Raw genomic sequence first — 21185 nt, 5'->3', positions numbered from 1 at the left:
GTTTTCCCTGATGAAGGAGTTTCCAAGGGGCATCATTTACATAACTTCCCTGTGAATGATGCTTACTGGTGTGACCCTCTTCATACCATCTAAAAGAGCACTTCCTCCTTTCAGTTTCCCTGGTTTATTTTTCTTCACAGTAATTATCATATTTGATATTTATTGTTTGCCTCTTCTCATTAAAATATGAGATCCACGAAGGTTGAAATTATGTTTTCATAATTCACTGATTTATGTTCACTGATTTAATTCTCAGAGCTTCATGGTGTATGCTCAGTGATTATTTGTTGAATGAATGACTTTATATTGTAAAGTACTTGGAACAATGTTGAGCACTAGGAAAATGCTCTTTGACTGTTAGCTGTTAGTAGCACTACTACTGCTGCTTAACTTCATTACATTCCTTATATTTACACATTAATTATACTGGATTTTATTTTATTTTTTTTAGCACTTTATATACCTTACAGAGTAAATGTAAAATTTCAACAAGCAGGACTTTCCCGGATACTTAAAACTCCTTTAAAATTAATAAGTGGAACTTATAAATATAGTCAGTCATAATTTCTCTTAAGCATTCCAATATTGCTTATTAACCAAACCAAATACTTTATACCTTTAAACTTAATGTCCTAAGACTGAGGTCAGTTACTATTTTAAATTTAGAATTATAAGACTGTCAGATTCTATAATGTTAAAGTTCTCTTAAACACTATAAAAGCTTAAAGAAAAAATACGTAGTTGTAAACTTAACATGGAAATATTAATATTGTGGGTTTGATATATAATACTTAAATTTTAGTAGTATTTAATTCTAATTCACCTTGGCAGAGAGTCACTTACTTAAGGGAATAGTTTTGTTGTCTCAAGCAAGTTGAAATTTCTGTGACACAGTTTATGAACACAGACCAGTTACCATCTCTTGACTGGCTGATTATCAGCCTGACATTGATCGGCTTCGGAAGCTGCCTTTGTCCAGGTGGTTTTACTCATTCTGCACACGGACACATTGAACCTTTAACAAAAATCGTCCCTATGATAACAGTGGAACTCCAATGCCCTTTGGTTTCTTCTCCATTCAAGTTTAAGGCTTTTTGTAACTGCCTTTTAATTCCATTGCCTGATAAAGTTCTGTAAACCCCACTCAGGTTGTTTCACCCCTTGATTGGATTCCAAGAATTCATTTTCTACCTATTTGGCTAATGCCACAGGTTTTAGATCGTTTAAATGACACAAGGGAACTGAGAGAGATGTTGATAGCTTTTGTTAATTTGTGGTGAATCAGAGTATGCCAGAAGATTAGAAACGACAAAGTCTTATTTTTTTTTTAAAAAAACAGTAGTTTTTGAAATCATTTTCCAGTCCTTGGAGGTAAGGTAGAGAAATAGGCTAGTTCATCAGCATTAAGACCATTACATTAATAGGCGTAAAATAACCTTTTTTAAATACTGGTACAGAGGGATTTATGTCAAACTTAAGAGATGTATCTAAAAAGGCTTTTTTTGTCCTTGTCTATTTTAACATTTTTATTAATACTTTGCATAAATATACAGTTGTGCTTATTTTCTGAACACCTCAACTGGCAAGGATACATGACTAAAAACAGCTTTCAAAATTTTGTCTGCAATCACAGGCAGGAACTTATAGTGTGAGTTACTTAAAAGTGAAGAATTTCTGAAAAAGTATGGAATTCGATTGAAAAAGTTCTCTGAGTAGAATTCTATTCAGTTCACCAATTTTAAGGAATTGTACTAGAGAATAAAACATGAATTGCACTGTTCCCTCAAGGAGCCTGTAATCAAGTAAGGAATATACACACATCAAACTATACATTGTAAATTCTGTGATAGAAGATTTAAGTGTTATGGGAACAAAAGAGAAAGCATTTAATTCTGATGGATCATTGAATTGGGTTTTGAGGAAGAAAAGTTTTCTAGGAATTGAAGATGGGAGAAAGTCATTGTGGTGTTTTGTTTGTTCTTTTTTTTTTTTTTCTAATGAGGGGACTGAAAAATCAGCCAGGGCTCTGTTTATTAAGACATATATTTGTGAACAGATAATACATTGGAGTAGGAGATTAATTAGGCTATTACAGTTATTTAAATGGGGTGATGATGGCCTGACCTGGAGCAATAACAATAGGACAGAAAGAGTAGAAAGTTTTTTTCAGGACATTTCAGAAGTAGAAGAAGTAGGGTTTATTGATTGTATACTGATGGGAAAAGGAAAGAGTTAAGATGTCTCAGAGTTTTTTAGTTTGGGTGATTAGATATATGTCCTTTAGATTGTTGACATAGGGAGGAGATAGTTTTTTGGAGGTAGAAAGAAAATGACTAGGGATTTGTACTTGTTGAATACAACTATTGGGATATCTAGATTGAGAGCTCAGAATATGCCAGTCTGAAGTTTTTGGTGTTGGTTGGGGCTAGAAATATAAAACTGTTTATAGATTAAATTTATCTGAAAGAGTTTGACTTCACCTATGGAGAGAGGGTTAGAAAGGGTGGGACATGTACATTTTGTAGGGAGCAGAGAGGAGTCACATTGCATGAGAAAATGGAGGGGAAAAGCCTTAGAAAATTTATGTCAGAGGTAGGAGGAAATCTAGAAGGAAATGCAGGTCAAAGATGGGAGTTTCAAAGGAAGGAGAGAAGTGATGACTTGATTAAAAGCTTCAGGGGGATTTAAATGGTGTGGCCACTGAGAAGAGAAACCTTTGCAACTGGGGGAAGAACTAGCTGGATTTGATAGACAATTTTAGGAGTTTGGTTTTGCATAATCTCAGAGATCCAACAGTGTGAATTGTTTAAAAAAGAACAAAACAAAACAAATGAGGTACCAGGTTGTATTAATGGGATTATGTCCATAATAAGGGATATACCGTAATATGTATTCCATGTTGGTTAGAACGTGTTTACAATGTTGGCCTTGCTTCTAGAAGCTGCATTTTAAGAACAGTAAATGAAAAATTGAATGTGTCAAGAGGAGGGTAACCAGTGTCTGAGAACCTTTGAAGGAGTTTGGAGTGCTTACTGTGGAGAAGGGATGACTTGGTTGGAATGGGTAGAGAACGGGAGGTGGCAGCTATTTTCAGGTAATGAAGGGCTGTAATGAAGTTTCATAGAATGGAACTAGATCCAGGTATACTGCCAGACTTTTTTCCTTAACTGGGATATTCTTTTAAAAAATCACAGTTACAATGATCAAAATCAGGAAATTTAACATTAATATAATATCTAATTTATAGTACATAATCAAATTTTGTCAGTTATCCTAATAATTACTTTCATCGCTTTAAAATCAAGGATCATGCGTTGTATTTAATTATCCTGTCTTTCTAGTCTCCTTTAATCTGGAACAGTTCCTCAAATTTCTTGACCTTGGCATTTTTGAAGAGTTTAGGCCCGTTATTTTGTTGAATGTACCTCAATTTGTGCTTCTGATGTTTCCTTTTGTTTAGATTCAGGCTATATGTACTGATACCTTCCATTCCAGTCACTGCAGTGTGTATTGCATTTTTCCACCCTGACATGTTTGTAACTCTCTTCTCCAATAAAGGTAATTAAAAGGTTTTTTTTTTTTTGCATCATGTTTAAAAATACCCTGTTACCGCTTTGAACTGCTCAAAAACAGAGAAGGGGATATCTTGTGAGTTTAGAAACTCCCCTGAATTGGATAAAGGAAACTGACAACATTCTACAATGATCTCATTTTATTCATATGATAATTATCAATATTAAGATTGGTATGCTTTCCTCTTTTATACAAGAGAAAATCTCTCCTCAGAGAATTGTAGTTTGTTACCAAATATCTAAATATAAAGTCCATATTCATTTTCCTCTAAGTGTCAAAAAAGCTGTTAGGGTGTGTCTTCAGGGCTGAATAACATGAGGGTGTTTTCAATCATTGCACTGGAAGTTTGCTTTTTGTATGTGTGCCATTGTTAACTGCATGCTTTTCTGAGTGATTTTTATGAGGGGATCCAGCGATTTTTTTTTTTTTTTAGAGTTAAAACAATTAATGCTCAATTTATTGATGACAAATTAGGGTGGCAAATGCACTTAGAGTACATATGGAATTTGAGTTCCTGAATTATCCCAGAAAAGTTTTTATAAATGAAAAATATATGTTTTGTTTATATTGTGTGTTCATAAATGTGTGGTTCCTGTTGGAACAGCTATTGCTAGATATAAATTGGAAGAAATGGAGATTAGCCCAGAATGATTGGAAACTTGGATTTGGTCACAATGATAGTATAAAGGGAAGGGAAGAAGACGATAGTTGGGCTCTAAAATAATGGGATAGAAGTAATTGTGGCCTGTTACTTAAGAGGCATACCTTTACCTGCTAGAAAATGAAATGTGCCTCTTCATTATTATTGGTCCCTATTGATATATCTCTACTGTAAGTTTATTCTTCTAGCTTCTTGTATATAGGAGTGTTAATTTCAAATGTAATAAACTTTTTCAAAACCTTTTTGTTGCGGTATAACATAAATATGAAAAACACATCATCATTAAGTATAAAGGTCAGTGAATTTCCAGAAACTGAACCAGCAACTAGATCAAGAAACAGAACATTAGCAGTACCTCCTTTCTTTCTTTTCTTCCTCCCTCCCTCCCTTCCAAAAAAAAAAAAAGAAAAAAAAAAAAATATATACATGGCTGCACCAGGTCTTAGTTGCAGCATATGGGATCTAGTTCCCTGACCAGGGATTGAACCCAGGCCCCTGCGCTGGAAGCACGGAGTCTTACCCACTGGACCACCAGGGATGTCCCAGCAGTACCTCCTTTCAATCACTTTCTACTTCCCCATGCCAAGGGTAACCTTTATCTTGACTTCTGATAGTATAGATTAGTTTCTCTGATTTGAACTTTATGTAAATGATATCACATAATGTTAATTTTCGAAAGATTTTAAACCTAAATGTTTTTACTACTTTTGTTATGAAATCATAGAATCATAAAAGTTTTATCCTTTCACTTCTAGGGAAAAGATTATCTTTTATATTTGTATGATTAGTTTAAAATGTGAGTCTGCGCTAACTTTTCCATCGATTTATAGAAAATTTCATAGCTCTGTATGGTGAAGTTTATGCTGACATTTCTGGAGAAAAGAACAAAAATTACATTAATTTATTTCTTCTGGATAAAGATAAAACTTTTTTTAGTGAAAAATAAAATCATCAGAAGTGGTTTAGTTATAAAGCAGGGTTTAATTTGGAATATCCAATTTAGGTGTTTTCTATAAGATTTTGATGAACATACTGATTGGGAAAAGGGGTATTATTGTAGAAAGAGAGGTATAAAAAGATAAAGGACATTAATGTGATCCAGTGTAGGCTCATCCCTAGTCCTAGGGGTGGAGTATATTATCCAGGCTAAAGCCGGATCAGCTCACCACTGGCCAAGTGATTGGTTCATGAGAGATGAGCACATGACTGAAGTTAGTCCAATCAGAGTGAATCTCAAGACTTTACTGTTACTGGAGTGTAAACTCAATAAAAGTAGGGACCTTCCTTACCTGTCTTATTTCCACTTCTTCCACAACATCTAAAACAAAGTAGATAATATGTTTGAATGTTAAATATCCAAAAATGGAGCTAAAAGTGGAATAAAAACTGGATTTTAATGACATCGAATCCCTGTACCTCAGCTAAATCTACCCCTAGGTCATTCAGTTACTAAGTCAGTAATTTTCTTTGTGTGCTTATACCCGTTTGAGTTTGGATTTCTCTCACTTGAAACCAACAGGTAATAGGGAAATAGGCAGGACAAGAAAAAAAAAGATAAAAAGACTTTAGAGATAAGCGTTTGATATTAAAACCAGAAATTAGACGTGATAAAGGAGAACAGCGTAAAACTCTGTCTTTTAGTAGGGAAGCTTGATGACACTTGCCATCTTTTTTTTACCCCCCGATGTCCTGTGTTCCTTGGTAAATAATCTTTTACGCTGGGGTTTCTTAACAGTGGGCAGTTGGGCCGTGACCTCAAAACAATGGAGTGAACTGGCCTTTGGCAGTGGTTCCTGAGAGATATGTTTAGTCTGAAGTTCTGATCATCAGCCATTTGGCATTCGGCACCTATGTGTTTCTCTGGTAAACATTGCTGCCTCAATGTCAAGTTACTCAGTGGTTTTTCAGATAAGAAAATGTTCCTTAGGTAAATTGAAATACCTTAGAATCAGTATTTATAACCATTCTGTAGCCTTGAGCAGAATATCAGAACACCTTCACAGAACTTCTAGCAAGTGTCCCTTTTAACCTTTATTGATTTCTGCCATATTTATGACACGCCATCTTCAGTTTTTTGTTTTTTCTCCAAGATGTGCAGGAATTGGAAAAAAAAAAAAAATCTTAGACCTTCTTCACTGCCACACACTTCCTTTGAAATGCAGTTTTTTCTTTTTTAAATCAGAATATCAGATTAAACTTTTTTAAAATTTAAAAAAGTTGATTAGGTTTATTAGAAAACATTAAATGGAATAATAAATTGGTTAGCCTAAATCTAAAATCGTCTTTCATTAGTAACATTAAAACACTTAAAGCTACATCAAGTGATAGCAAATTATTGTAGTATAAGCCACCTTTCTATATAAAATATGCTTAATAAGGATATTTTAATGTATTGTTTTGTAGTCACCTTAAATTTAGAAGTTTTAACATATGCAGCTTTATATTAACAAGTATAAAATATAAAAATATAAAAGCTTTATCTTAAAAGCAACTTGACGGTGTTCATCACAACCCTAAAAAAGTTCACATCCTAGGACCCGATAAGTCTGTTTTAAACAAGTAGTCAAGGATGCAGAAATGTACAGAATGTACAAGGACATTCATCAAAGGGTTATTTATAATCAATAATAAAATATCAGAAGTAGTCTAAATGTCCTAACAGAATGGATATGGTTGAATTAGGGACTACTTACAAGGTTTTTCTATATCCATTAACAATTTTAAGACTTAACCATGTGACATGTTAAGTGTGTGTGAGGCAGGATGTAAAATTAAGAATATGAATGTGAATTTTGACTTTAAAAATGCACATATAAATAGGAATGGAAAGGAATACACTAGTATATTAAGTGGTTGTTGAAATGGGTTAAGCTATATTTGTACTTTATATTAAGGATGTGTCTAATAATGATTGTATAGTAATTATTCATTTAACAAATAGTATTGGACATCAAGCTCTGACTAGGCTCTGGATTATAAAAGAGAAGAAAACAGACAAAGTCCTTCTAGTGGAGATTATATTTAAGTTGTGGGAGGTAGCAAGCAAATATTCCATTGAACCTTATTAAAAGGCTGTTATTTGATCATTTTTGACCTATTAACTAGAAGTTTCATATGATTTAAACATATCTCAGATGGTGATAAGTGCTGTCAAAAAAACTGGAAGTAGGGTAAAGGGGATGGAGATTGTGGTTCTGTGGAGGCAAGGAGTGGCTATCAGGGAATATCATATGTAGGTGATCAGGGAAGCCTGATACAGTGATATCTGAGCAGAGGACTGAAAGAAGTGAGGGAATTAACCAGAAAAGTGTTCCACACTGATGTAACAGTAAATTGAAGTCCAGAAGCCTGCAGTTGTATACTGTGCTCTATGCTTGTGAGAATGCTTTACCATGTTTTTGCAGTATCATGTGTTCTAAACACATGATCCTAGTTTAGGTCAATTATATTAGCACATTAAACTTTCTTAGCCAGAAAAATAGAATTAAGATATAATTATCTTCTATGTGTTTTTTAGGTATGTGTATTTTCTGGATAACAGTTCCCAACTCTTTCCCTATAAAACTTCTCATTTATTATTTCCCCTCTAATCTATATTTTCAAAGGTTTTTACTAAAAAAATTGCATTATTAATACTTATGATCAGCACTGAGATAACTAACGTGGCCATATAACTTTCTAGTCAAGAAACAGGTAGACTGATAAGAATGTAAATATGGTTGATTTTCATTATATGCAGGTTTTGAATTTATGAATTCACCTACTTGCTAAAATTTATTTGTAACACCAAAATCAATACTCCTGGAGCTTTCATGGTCATTCACAGACCTGCAGAGTGGTGAAAAATTTGAGTTGCCCAAGGCACATGTTCGTAACTGAGGTTGAACAAGGTCATGACCTGCCTTCTTTCAGCTCGCATACTGTAAACAGTGTTCTTTTCATGGTCTGTTTAGTGTCGTGTCTTTCACATTTTTGTGTTTTTTGGGGTGAGATTTTGCTGTTTAAAGTGACCTCCAAGTGTCGTGCTGAAGTGCTGTCTAGTGTTCCTAAGTGCAATAAGGTTGTGATGTATCTTACAGAGAAAATAGAAAATATGTGTTCGACAAGTTTCATTTTAGTACTAGTTACAGTGCTGTTGGCTGTAAGTTCAATGTTAATGAATCAACAATATATATTAAATAAGGTGTATTTAAACAGAAACATGCATAAAACAAGGTTATGTATTGATCAGATGATGAAAATGTGACCAGAGGCTTGCAGGAACTTAACTCTGCATTTCCCTTGGGAGAAAGGCTTCAGTATTGGCTAATTCAGTGTTTTGTGGCAACTTTATGGAACATAACTACTGTGAATAATGAGAATCAACTATATGAGACTTGTTATGGCAGTTTTAGGTTTTTGAAATATCAAAACTAGCTTGGGAACTCCTTAACCTCTATAGATTCTTAGAGGTGGTGGAGCATCCACTTAGAGGTGGATTAGTATACTGGTGAAATTTTTTTGTCCTCTCTGAGATAATTGACAGTAAAAATTCAAGAACTTAGAGGAATTACTAGAGATCTGATAAGATTTCAAGGGTTTTGCATTTTGATATTCAGCCCTTGATGATGATATCAAAAAATATTTCTGGGAGGACTCTGTCCTGAGAGAAGAATGGTAAAATGTCCTAATTCAATATGACTCTTTACCTTAGTTTGTCTCCTGTTGATTTTTTTATTTGCTTTTAAGATTTTTCCTAGTCTTTTAAAAAAAATTTAATTTTATATTGGCATATAGTTGATTAAAAATGTTGTGTTAGAAGACTTTTCCTAGTCTTCATTGTTGGTCCTTGATTGTTGTGTTGACCAAAACCATTGAGAATTCTTAGGACAGATGGAACATGTCTTTTAGAAAGGGTTAAGTAATCATTTGTTACCTGTGACTGGCTTTTAAAGAAACTGACATTACATAACATCCTTAAAGATAAAAATCACTGAATAAAATGAATGGAAATTTAGCTTTTTCTCTAAATTTAACTAATTGATAAATTCATAACCATTCTAGAGCATTGCAGAATTTGAATTTAAAATCATTATAAATATAAGACTTTTAAAAACTGAAGTATAGTGGATTTACAATATGTGTAAGACTTGTTTTTAATATTTTAAAAAAGCACTTACAATCGTAATTATTTGTAACCACTTTCAAAATGTTACGTACAGCTAGGCAGCTCTGAAAGATAGTTTTAGTGAGGAATATTACTGAAAGGAAAACATTTATACAAATTGAAGTTAATAGAGGGATCTTTACATCAGACATTTCACATAGGCCTTGCTGAATTATTAATACTTACGTTGCAAATGTTTACTGAAGGTGAACCATTGTACAGAGCTGAGATTTTATCTTAATGCTGGTAAGTGCATAGTAACATAACGTGCTCAGTTAATGTATCTTGAAATGAATCAGTCTTGCTAGTCCAAGAATCATTTCCAAACTAGTCTGTTCCATGAACAACCAAGCTAGTTTGGACCTCAGAATGATGTATAGATGCATTCGCATTTCATTTTTTGAAAGTCATCAGTCAACTAAGGGAATATTTTTGACTTATGAAGTTGAAAAGTTCAGATTGTTTATCTCGCTTCAGGCAGAACTAAATCAAACTGTTTAAATGATGGCCCTTTAGGGCTCTTTTTCCTTCTTTTGCTTGGCCACGGGGAGTTTCAACCTTATTTTTTGCTACTCTAGAGAAAAATCCTATCTGTTAGGCTATTTCATTCGCCATATAAACAGATCTCATGGAGGAACTGTGATTGGTGCTGCTTGCGTCATATGCTCTGTGTGTGTGTGTGTGTATGTGTACATATACATATATACATGTAGATGGGGTCAGCCATGTTTAAATCAACTGTATCAACACACATTAGTTTTACCTGTTCTTGAACTTTATATAAATGGAAACATACAGTATGTACTCCTTTGTGTCTGTCTTATTTGGCTAAACATTATGCTTATGAGCTTTTTATTGTTGCATGAACTTTTAGCTTATTTTCATTGTTGTATACTATTTCATTGTGTGAATAATCAACAAGTTATATATCTATTGTTGATGGGCATTTAGGTAGTTACAAATAGTGCTGCTATGAACGTTCTTATACATGTCTTTAGATGAACATATGCATGCATTTCCCTTTTTTCCCCCATATGTATGCATTTCTATTGGCTGTATACCTAGGATTGAAATGATTGGGTCAGATGGTGTATATTTATTGAACTGTAGATATTGACAGTTTTCCAGAGTGGTTATATCAGTTTACACTCTTGCCAGTAGCGTATCAGAGTTCTGGTTGCTCCACATTCTTGGTCAATTTTTTTTTTTTTTTTTTTTTTTGCCGTGGTGTTGGCTTGTGGGATCTTAGTTTCCCGACCAGGTATTGAACCCGGGCCCTTGGCAATGAAAGCGCCAGAGTCTGAACCACTGAACCGCCAGGGAATTCCCTCTTGTCAATTTTTGTTTTGCCTTTTTAAAAAATCATAGTCAGATGGTTTTGATTTTTGTTTCCTTGATGAATAATGAAGTAGAGCATCATTTCATGTTTATTGGCTAATTGGCTTTCATTTTTTGTGTGGTCAAATCTTTGCCTGTTTGAAAAATATTAGGTGTGTATCTTGTTCTTATTGGTTTATAGGAATTTTTAAAATATATTGGAACATGAGTCCTTTTTTGATTGAAATATACATTGCAAATATCTCTTCCCACTCTGGATTGCCTTTTCATTCTCTTAATGGTATCTTTTGCTGAACAGAAGTTCTAAAATTGTAACATAATCCAGTTGATCCATTTTTTTTCTTTCTTTTCTTTTTTTGTTTTTTTTTTGGCCGCAACACGATGGGGATCTTAGTTCCCCAACCAGGGATCGACCCAGTGCCCCCTGCAATGGAAGCAGTCCTAACCACTGGACCGTCAGGAAATTCCCAGTCCATTTTTTCAAATGCTGCTTTCTGTGACCTGTTCAAGAAAATCTTTGCCTATTCCAAGATGATGAAGCTGTTCTCGTGCTAAGAAGTTTTTAAATTTTTCTAAAAAGTTTAAAAAAGTTTTTTACCTTTCCCATTTAGATCTGTAGTCTGTCTGAATTGATTTTTGTGTATGGCGTGAGGTAGTAGTCAAATCACATTTTATTCCATATGGATATCTAGTTGACCCTCTGTAATCTATTAAAGAAAACCTTTCTTTCCCCACTGTACTATAGTTTTACCTTTGTCATGAATCAGATGACCATATTTGCTCATACCCCTTTTGGTTAAAAAATAAGTAGCTGTTTCTTTTAAATATTTAAAAATACTGTCATGACTAAAATCCAGTCAAACTATAGGTAATTATAGAAGAAGCAATTTTAATTTTGATCTTACAGATCATTTGTTTGATCATGTTGTGTCAATATTAACTATTTAATTGGCTTGCTTCTCTTAAGTTTTCTATTCTAGGAGACAAATAGGAGATAAATACAATGAAGGGCACTTTTCGTATCAAGCCTTAGGTGCTGTCTTGTCTTCAGTCTTCACACCTTTCCAAAGATGGAAATCTTTTCCCTCTTCATGAACAGAGAGAGGGAATGAGTTTGCAGGAGAGACTGAATGACTTACAAAGAAGTATAAAACTCTCTTCTAGTTCTCTGTTAAATGATGTCATTCATTAAACAAGAAGCATATGCAGAAAACAGTAATGGACCTGTCAAAATATCTTCTGCGTTTGATTAGCACTGGGATATTCTCACAGACTTCATGTAAGTAGGGTAATGTTGTTATTGATATTCTTAAGTAAATCTATATATATATATATATTTTTAATTTTATTTATTTATTTATGGCTGTGTTGGGTCTTCGTTTCTGTGCGAGGGCTCTCTCTAGTTGCGGCAAGTGGGGGCCACTCTTCATCGCGGTGCGCGGGCCTCTCACTATCGCGGCCTCTCTTGTTGCGGAGCACAGGCTCCAGACACGCAGGCTCAGTAATTGTGGCTCACAGGCCCAGTTGCTCCGCGGCACGTGGGATCTTCCCAGACCAGGGCTCGAACCCGTGTCCCCTGCATTGGCAGGCAGATTCTCAACCACTGCGCCACCAGGGAAGCCCAGTAAATCTATATTTTAACTTCTGGTAAATTTGACTGTTGACAGCCATTGGGAGGAAGTATTAACATAGGTCATGTATCATCTGTTTATTAAATATAACCTCTCTTGTTTTCTTCTGGAAGGAGTTCTTCATTCACAGTGTTTATAGAATTATTACCATAATGTAGAGAGCCACATAGTCTCATAGATTGAACTCTGGTTTGAGCAATAAGACCTAGGCTCAAATTCTGGCTTTATTAGTTGTGTGATCATAGGCATTTCTTGAGTTTGTTGCCATATGCTACAGGAAATGAATATCATGCCTATCCTGTATACTTTTGAGATTGTTGTGAAGGTATAATGAGAAAGTTGTTATTGTAAAGCACAGTATCAAAGTGGTTAAGACTCTTTTCTGCCACTTAATTATCTGTGTAATGTTGAAGAAAATATTTAACTTTTCAAGCCTTAGTTTTCTCATGTGTAAAATGGGAATAATAATAGGATCCCCCTCCCCCCAGGTTTTTGAGAGTTTTAAATGAGATGATGAATATAAAGTATAGTGCCTAGCATTGGACATAATACATATTAACAATCATTATTATGTGTATCTATTGATTATGTAATATGTACTGGAAGTACTTTATATAAATTATTTCATTTAATTCTCAGGATAATTCTGTGTGGTAGGAATGCTTTTTCCCCATTTCACAGGTGAGGAATGAGTGTCAGTTAATTGCTCAAGGTCACATAACTAGTAAGTAGTTTAGTTTGGATTGGAACCTAAAACTCTCCTCCCACCCCAACACCCAGTATATTAAGATTCCTTTCAAATATATGCTGTAGGTACCTTTACACCGTATAGATGAATCACCTTTGATTCATGTTTACAGATTTTTTCAAAGACTGATTTTGAGTTTTCCAGTGTTTTCAAATATCTTTTATTCCAGTCTTCCTAGGTTTCTTTAATTTGCTTGGTAGACTAGAACTTCTACTACAGAAATAAACATGCTTTGTTGATATGTAGTTAAGAACAGTTAATAGTTTGTTTATAAGCCACTAGACTCCTTGAGTCTGGCTGACTTAGCTATTACAAAGTGACTTTAGACTTTGCCTCTGTAAGGGAAAAATTCTCTGATTTTATCCTCTGTTTGTAAGGAGCTTACTTCAAGTTGAAGTGCAAAATTGTAATTGACTTTCTAGCCAAGGGAAGAAGGTCAGAAGACCCCAAAATGAAAAAGTACCTAGCTTTAAATATTTCTGGTTGGTCTTTTGATGCTGTGTCTGGGAAAATTGAAATAGATATTGTTTTCAAGGGAAATTTGGAGAACTCTATTGAGGTTTTCTTCTTTGTTCTTTTAATTTTTTTTCTGATGCAGTCCAGTTTTTGAACTTGGAATACTAAGAGAGCCCTTTAAATTATCCTTAGGCATTATGATGGCCTTTCACATTTCATTCCATCACTGTAAAATGGGCAGCATTCAAATGAACTCTCTCACTTGGTGGTATGTATTTGTTTAAAAAGCATTTTTAAGAGTTTTTATGAAAAGGTTTATGTATTTGGGATCAAAAGATTTTCTACTGATAATTCATCTGTGCAGTTGAGGTTGTAAATCATTGGGAAAATGTGAATTTTTATCAACAACTTGAATATATGTTCTTTGTGGAGTTAGATATAGGTGTTTATAAAAGATAACTTGTGTATTTGTAGGTCGTAATAACACCATTTCCCAAACATTAATCCTTCTCCTATAACTTTATTGTTTTTTTTGCTGAAGATTTGACTCCCTTAATTTTTCCTAACTAACATTAGAGCATTCACTAATATACCATAAGTCAGAGAAAGCAGATTAAAATGATCTTCCTTACCCTTGTGCTGTGACATCATTAAAGTGCGCATAATGTACAAAAAAAAAATATGATGAATGATTGGATATGGGTATGGTGGGTGGGTTGGATGATAGAGGAAGAGGGAATTAAAAAGATTACTCCTAGGATTTTAGTTTTGGCAGTAGGGTATTTTGTAGTATCATTCATTTAGGTAAGTAATTCTGATGGAGGAACCAGGTGTTGGTATTGGGGCTGAAGGGAAGAGGTGAATTCACTTCTGAACAAGTAGAATTTGAGGTTTTTATGGAGTCCAGCAGGCAGTTGGATATAGAACTGAAGCTCTGAAGGGAAATGTAGAAGCTGATGTATAGATTGAGGAGCCCACAGCATTGAAGTTATTGTGCAAGGATGAAAGAAGGCAGTAACAAAAGAGGGAGTAGGACAGAACCTTGCAGAGTACTCCTGGGCAGAGGAGGAGTAATTCTTAGAATCTTTGACTTTCTTTTAAAGCTCACATCCAGAGTATTAATGATAGTGAATTCGGTTTGGCCTGCTTTCAAAATCTAGGTTGAAGTGGCTACTGTCTTGCCACTTCCTCTGATAATGCACTGGTATTTCTCCCATAGCAGTAACATCCTCTGGAACTGTCCTTCATGTTTCTGCTCTTGCTGTCTACAGTCTGTTCTGCACAGAGCTGTTGGAATGATCCTTTTAAATAAATGTCAGATCATGGTACTCCCTTGATTAAAATTCTCCAGTGGATTTCATCTCACTCTGAATAAAATCCAAAGTCCTTACCATTGCCTACCAGGTCCTACATGATCGCTATTCAAATGTTAGGTCATTCTTAGAGATTGTCATACTGAGTGAAGTAAGTCAGACAGAGAATGACAAATGTCATATGATAACGCTTATATGTGGAATCTAAAAAAATGGTACAAATGAACCTGTTTACAAAACAGAAATAGAGTCTCAGATGTAGAAAACAAACTTATGGTTACCAAGGGGGAAAGGTGGGGGAGGGATAAATTGGGAGATTGGTATTGACATATACACACTACTATATATAAAATAGATAACTAATAAGAACCTACTGTATAGGACAGGGAACTCTACTCAATACTCTGTGATGACCAATATGGGAATAGAATCTAAAAAAGGGTATATGTATGTATATTATAACTGATTCACTTTGCTGTACAGCAGAAACTAACACAACATTGTAAATCAACTATACTCCAATAAAAAAATTAATTAAACAAATGTTAGGTCATTGGAGAATTCCCCCCTGACCACTCCCATCATTTTCATTGTCTTATCTTGCTTTATTTTTTGTAGTATTTATCTGACATAATTTATCTGTTGAATTGTTTATACAAAATGTAAGCTCTGTGAAAGCAGAAACTTTCCTCTTCCCAGTGTCCAGAACAGTGCCGGGACCACAGTTGGTCCCAGTTAGTATTTGTTGAATGAATGAAAACAAGTGACAATATTGGATGTAGTCACTTTCCTGCTTAAACGTTTATTCTTTTATTCCCTTTGTTCAAATTTATTAGGGTACTCTTGTTCCCTTCCCATTATGCTCTTGAGTTCACATTCACACAGCAGCCAGAATGATCTTTTAAAACTGTGTATTAGATTGCGTCATTCTCTTCTTTAAAACTCTTCTATGGAGTAAATACTTCAGATTAAAAATACATAACAAAATTAAAAAGTAAATGAAAAAAACCCCAAAGATCAAATTCCTATCATAGCCTACAAAGCCCTTCATGGTCTGGCACCTGTCTGCTTTAAAGCTTATTTCATGATGCTTCCTCCCTTGCCCACTTAAGGTCCAGCCTCACTGGCCTCATTTCAGTTCCTCTGATATGCCAAGGCTTTTTCTGTTTCAGTACCTCCATTGATACTGTTTCCCTTTTCTTAAACATTTTTCCCCTTACTGATTTATCCTCCATATTTACTTTTAGTTTGAATAATGTCTCAGTAATAATGTTTAATTAATGTTTTCTAAGCATCAGGGAAATGATATGGGAGGCCTTGCTATAAACTAGTTTTGGTGAATGAAATACAAGTGAATAGAAGAGTATAGTAAGTAGTAATTTTCATACTCCTAGGTGAATAGTTTGAGGGAGGGTGGGCAAGCTTACTGTCACGCAATGACTTTACCCTTGTTTTTAACTAGAGCAGCTTTACTTTCTTCTGTTTCTTTAGCATATAATTTAAGAGTTCTTGCTTTAAAAAAGAGTTCAGAAAATACCACATGTGCTCAGTGGTATGATAAGAGCTATGCACAGGATTCCCTGAGAACACATAGCTTCTTTATGGCTAAATTTGTTTTTAAATTAATTAATTAATTAATTTTTTGGGCTGCATTGGGTCTTCGTTGCTGTGCGCGGGCTTTCTGTAGTTGCGGCCAGCGGGGGCTACTCTTCCTTGCGGTGCACTGGCTTCTCATTGCAGTGGCTTCCCTTAGCGTAGCACAGGCTCTAGGCGTGTAGGCTTCAGTAGTTGTGGCGCACGGGCTTAGTTGCTCCATGGCATAGTGGGATCTTCCTGGACCAGGGCTCGAACCCGTGTCCCCTGCATTGGCAGGCAGATTCTTAACCACCGCGCCACCAGGGAAGTCCCTAAAGTGTACAGTTTTAATGGCATTAAGTACATTCACGTTGTTGGGCAGTCATCACTATCATCCACCTCTAGAACTAATTTGATTTTGTAAAACTGTAACTCTATCCATTAAACAATAACTTTCCATTACCCTCTTTCCCTAGTCTCTGGAAACCACCAGTGTGTTTTCTATCTCTATGAATTTGACTACTTTAGTTACCTCATATAAGTGGAATCATGTAGTATTTGTCCTTGGTTGCTTGTGCTTTTAGGGTCATGTGTAAGAAACCATTGTCTAATCCAAGGTAACAAGGATTTATATTTATTTTTCTTCTAAGAATATTATAATTTTAGCTCCTACACATTGGTCTTTGATTCATTTTTAGTTAATTTTTTAATGTAATGCAAAAATAGGTGTCCAGCTGTCTTTTGCATGTGGATATTCCATTTTTGTTAGCACCATTTTTGGGGAAGATTATTTTTCCTCCATTGATTTATCTTGGTTCCCTTGTTGGAATAATTATCTTTTAAATACAGAATCTACAGTTATACCACTTCTTTTTTTTTTTTATTTATCTATTTATTTGGTTGTGTCGGGTCTTAGTTGCGGCATGTGGGATCTTTTGTTGTGGCATGTGGGCTTCCCTCTAGTTGTGGCACGCAGGCTCCAGAACGCGCCAGCTCTGTAGTTGCGGCACACAGGCTCTCTAGTTGAGGCTCGCGGGCTCAGTTGACCCGCGGCATGTGGGATCTTAGTTCCCCGACCAAGGGTTGAACCCACGTCCCCTGCATTGGAAGGCAGATTCTTAACCACTGGACCACCAGGGAAGTCCCTCTTTGTTTCTTAATATTAATAATTTATATTTTTTTTTCCTGATCAGTCTGGCAAGAGATTTATCAGTTTTATTGATTTTTGTTTTTCTTTTTTTTTATAAGGTATTTTAATGGTTCTACAACTTTTTTTTTTTTAATTTATTTTTATTTTTGGCTGTGTTGGGTCTTAGTTTCTGTGCGAGGGCTTCCTCTAGTTGCGGCAAGCGGGGGCCACTCTTCATCGCGGTGCGCGGGCCTCTCACTATCGCGGCCTCTCTTGTTGCGGAGCACAGGCTCCAGATGCGCAGGCTCAGTAGTTGTGGCACACGGGCCTAGTTGCTCTGCGGTATGTGGGATCTTCCCAGACCAGGGCTCGAACCCGTGTTCCCTGCATTGGCAGGCAGATTCTCAACCACTGCGCCACCAGGGAAGCCCAATTTTTGTTTTTCTGTTTTCAGTTTTCATTGATTTCTGTTCTTTATTATTCCCTTTCTTTTTTATATAGGTTATATTATTCTTTTTTCTCTAGTTTCTTAAGGTGGAAGTCGATGTTATGTTGAGTTCTTATTTCTTTTCTAATGCTTTCTGCTATAAATTTTCCTTTAAGTGCTGCTTTTGTTGCATCCCACAGATGCTAATATGTTGTGCTTTTATTTTCATTTAGTTACACTATTTTCTAATTTCTCCCTTCATTTCTCTTTCTTCTTTGACTCATGGGGTATTTAGAAACATGCTATTTATTTTGAGATATTTTGGGATTTTGAGATATACTTTTAGTATTGATTTCTAATTTAATTCCATCATGGTTAATTTATATTACTTGAATCTTTAAAAATTTATTGATTGTTATTCTTTCCAAGCAACTTTTTCCAAATAACTATTTTAAAACTGATTTTAGACCATTTACATTAGCTGTAGTTAAGTTTAAACCTACTACCTTGCTATTGTTTAAAATTTTTTCCTATATTGTCTTTGTTCTCTTTTCCCTCTATTCTGCCTTCTTTTGGATTTAGTATTTTTTCTTTTTTATGTTTTATTTCTTTTGTTGGCTTATTAACTATCATCTTTTTTTTTGCAAGTGATTGCTTTTAGGGTTCATAGTCTACATCTTTAACTTATCACAGAGTATCTTGAAATTATATTATACCACTTCACATGTAGTATAAGAACCTTACAGCATTGTATTGTTGTAAGGTTGTTGTTGTGCTATTATTACCTTCCTGGTTGTTGTGCTATTATTACCTTCCTGGTTGTTGTGCTATTATTACCTTTTACTTCTGTGCATGTTATAAACTTCACAGTATATTGGTATTATTTTGTTTTAAATAGTCAATTATCTTTCTTTTAAAAAAATATATTTATTTATTTATTCATTTTTGGCTGCATTGAGTCTTTGTTGCTGCGTGTGGGCTTTCTCTAGTTGTGGTGGCTTCTCTTGTTGCGGAGCACAGGCTCTAGGCACGCGGGCTTCAGTAGTTGTGGTGCACGGGCTTAGTTGCTCCGAGGCATGTGGGATCTTCCCGGCCCAGGGCTCGAACCCGTGTCCCCTGCATTGGCAGGGGATTCTTAACCACTGCGCCACCTGGGAAGTCCCAGTTATCTTTTAAAGAGATATAACAACTAAGGGGAAAACTCTTTTAGATTTACCCTCATTTTCCATTTCTGGTGCTTTTCATTCATTTGGTTAGATCCAGAGTTCCAACCAGTATCTTTTTTCTTCTGCCTGAAGAACTTCTTTTAACATTTTTTTTTTGTGGGAGTGGGGGCTGCGCCACGCAGCATGCAGGATCTTAGTTCCCTAACCAGGAATCGAATCCACATCCCCTGCAGTGAAAGCACAGAGTCTTAACCACTGGACCGCCAGTGAAGTCTCCTAACATTTCCTATAGTTTATTTCTGTTGGTGATGGCATCTTCCAACATTAACCATTTGAAATCATCTTTATTTCACCTTTGAGAACATATCTTTCAAAAACTATCGAATTATCAGTTGATAGTTTCTTTCAGTATGAAGATAAACTTCACTGTCTTGTGTCTTGTGTTGTTTCCAGTGAATAGTTTGCTTTCAATCTTATTCTTCCCGTGTATATAATGTGTCATACTTCTCTGTCTGCTTTTAAGATATTCTTTTTTTTTTTTTAAACTTGTTTAAAGCAATTTGCTTATGATGTGCTGTGGTTTTCTTCATGTTTCTTGTGCTTGGGGTTTAGTCTCTGTGATCTGTGTGTTTATAATTTCCATCAAATTTGAAAAATTTGGGGCCATTACTTTTTCAGACATTTTTTTCTGCTTCTTTTGTGCACTCCAGTTACCCATCTATTAGGCCGCTTGACGTCTCACAGCTCATTTATGCTTTTTTTATTCAGTCTTGTTTGTCTCTGTGTTTTATTTTGTAGTTTCTGTTGCTATGCTTTCATGTTCGTTGACATTTTCTTTGCAGTATCTAATCTGCTGTTTATCCCAACCAGCATTTTTCATTACTAGAAGAATCGGTTTTTAAAAATATCTTTCATATCTGTACCTAACATGTTTAATCTTTCCATTTATCTTTCTGAATGTATTAACTACAGTTATAATAAATGATTTAATGTTCCTGCCTAGTAAATCTTTCATGTATGTGTCCTTTTTTATTGATTGATTTTCTCATTATATGTAGTATCTTCCTGTTTCTTAGCATGTCTGGTAATTTTTTATTGGATGCCAGGCATTGTCAATTTTACGTTGTTTGGTGCTGGACGTTTTTGTATTCCTATAAATATTTTTGAGCTTTGTTCTGGGATATAGTTAAGTTCCTTGCAAATGGATTTATTCTTTTGGGGCTTGCTTTTAATCTTTGTTAGGTGGGACTAGAGTAGTCTTTAGTCTAGAGCTCATTTTGTCCCAGTACTGAGGCGATGCCCTCCTGGGCACTGTACTTGATGTCTTATGAATTATGAGGTTTTCTGCTCTGGCTGGTAGGTATACAAACTATTCCTGGCCCTGTGTGAGCCATGGGCAGTGGTATACTAGAGCTTGTGAGGGCCAGTTTTCAAAATATCGGGAAGTTTGTGAGCTGGCTTAATTCTTAATAGAATTAAATTATATATACTTACAGTTAAATCAATTATATTAAGAATAAAGGTGATAAATACTCAAAATTCATTACTTCCAAATTATATTATTACTTATTAGTATTTTGATGCTATGGTGGTAATTTATTATATCACTATTTTAGAAATACTCTGTAATGTTTAATGTGCTACCATGTATCTCTTCCCATCTTTCACTCATTGATATTCCTTGATAGCTTGAAATTGGCCATGGGTAGGAGTATTCACACCAGAGTCATTGGTAACCCTGCAAACCAGGAACTATAAACCACCAACTGCCCTTAGTTGTTACACATTTTCTAGCATACCCCTGGCTATGGGTGGTTTTCCAGACCTTGGATACACTGCATATACTGATCAGTGCTCAGCTCAAGACTTGAGGAGGACCTCTGCAGATCTCCTGAGGTCTTACTTGCTCTCTCTGAAGCTGCCTCCTCTCTGGTACAAGTGTTCTGGGAACCTTAGCTACTTGGGTCTCCCCACACTCTGTGCTTCATTTTCTTAAATCAGGGAGACTGCTTTGCCTGGGAT

General features: G+C 35.2%; 1 protein-coding gene across 5 annotated transcripts in view; it reads left to right on the top strand.

Moving 5' to 3' along the window:
- Positions 1 to 21185, top strand: part of ZZZ3 (zinc finger ZZ-type containing 3) — a 109116-nt gene that overhangs the window by 13685 nt on the left and 74246 nt on the right. For 3 of the 5 annotated variants that reach the window (XM_059924717.1, XM_059924727.1, XM_059924698.1), the window contains exon 1: positions 11883 to 11997. The exons of 1 other annotated variant lie outside the window; for it this stretch is intronic. The gene's annotated coding sequence lies outside the window, so the exon portion shown is untranslated. Of the gene's footprint in view, positions 1 to 11882; positions 11998 to 21185 lie in introns of those variants that run through there. One more of the 5 variants, XM_059924738.1, reaches the window with a different exon arrangement.

This window comes from Balaenoptera ricei, chromosome 1 (assembly GCF_028023285.1).
Source record: "Balaenoptera ricei isolate mBalRic1 chromosome 1, mBalRic1.hap2, whole genome shotgun sequence".
NCBI lineage: Eukaryota > Metazoa > Chordata > Mammalia > Artiodactyla > Balaenopteridae > Balaenoptera > Balaenoptera ricei.
Note: the sequence above shows the minus strand (reverse complement) of the source record. Positions and strands in the feature narration are given on the sequence as shown.